The sequence below is a fragment of the Grammomys surdaster genome, unplaced genomic scaffold, assembly GCF_004785775.1.
Source record: "Grammomys surdaster isolate TR1022 unplaced genomic scaffold, NIH_TR_1.0 166, whole genome shotgun sequence".
NCBI lineage: Eukaryota > Metazoa > Chordata > Mammalia > Rodentia > Muridae > Grammomys > Grammomys surdaster.
In genome coordinates this window covers 14,710,132-14,710,475 of record NW_021604614.1, presented here as the reverse complement: position 1 = coordinate 14,710,475, position 344 = coordinate 14,710,132, and the positions used below count along the sequence as shown (strand labels likewise).

Sequence of the window (344 nt, the reverse complement as noted above, 5' to 3'; positions counted from 1 at the left end):
GACAGGGTTTCTCTGTGTAGCCCTGGCTGTCCTGGAACTCACTCTGTTGACCAGGCTGGCCTCGAACTCAGAAATCCGCCTGCCTCTGCCTCCCGAGTGCTGGGATTAAAGGCGTGCGCCACCACCGCCCGGCTATAATGTTTACTTTTAATGGGAAATCATTTACACAAGTCTACTTTCCATCTGTGTGTGCATGAGTGCATGTATGTGCGCCTGTATGGTATGTGTATGGTGTGTGTTTTGTGTGCCTGTGTAATATCTGTGTGTGATGTGTATGGTGTGTGTTTTGTGTGCCTATGTGATATCTGTATGGTATGTGTGTGGTGTGTGTTTTGTGTGCCTGT

General features: G+C 48.5%; 1 protein-coding gene across 1 annotated transcript in view; it reads left to right on the top strand.

Annotated features, from left to right (window-relative positions):
* The window catches only part of Brap (BRCA1 associated protein), a 20,731-nt gene that overhangs the window by 17,504 nt on the left and 2,883 nt on the right, over window positions 1-344 (top strand). The gene's annotated exons all lie outside the window — the stretch shown is intronic.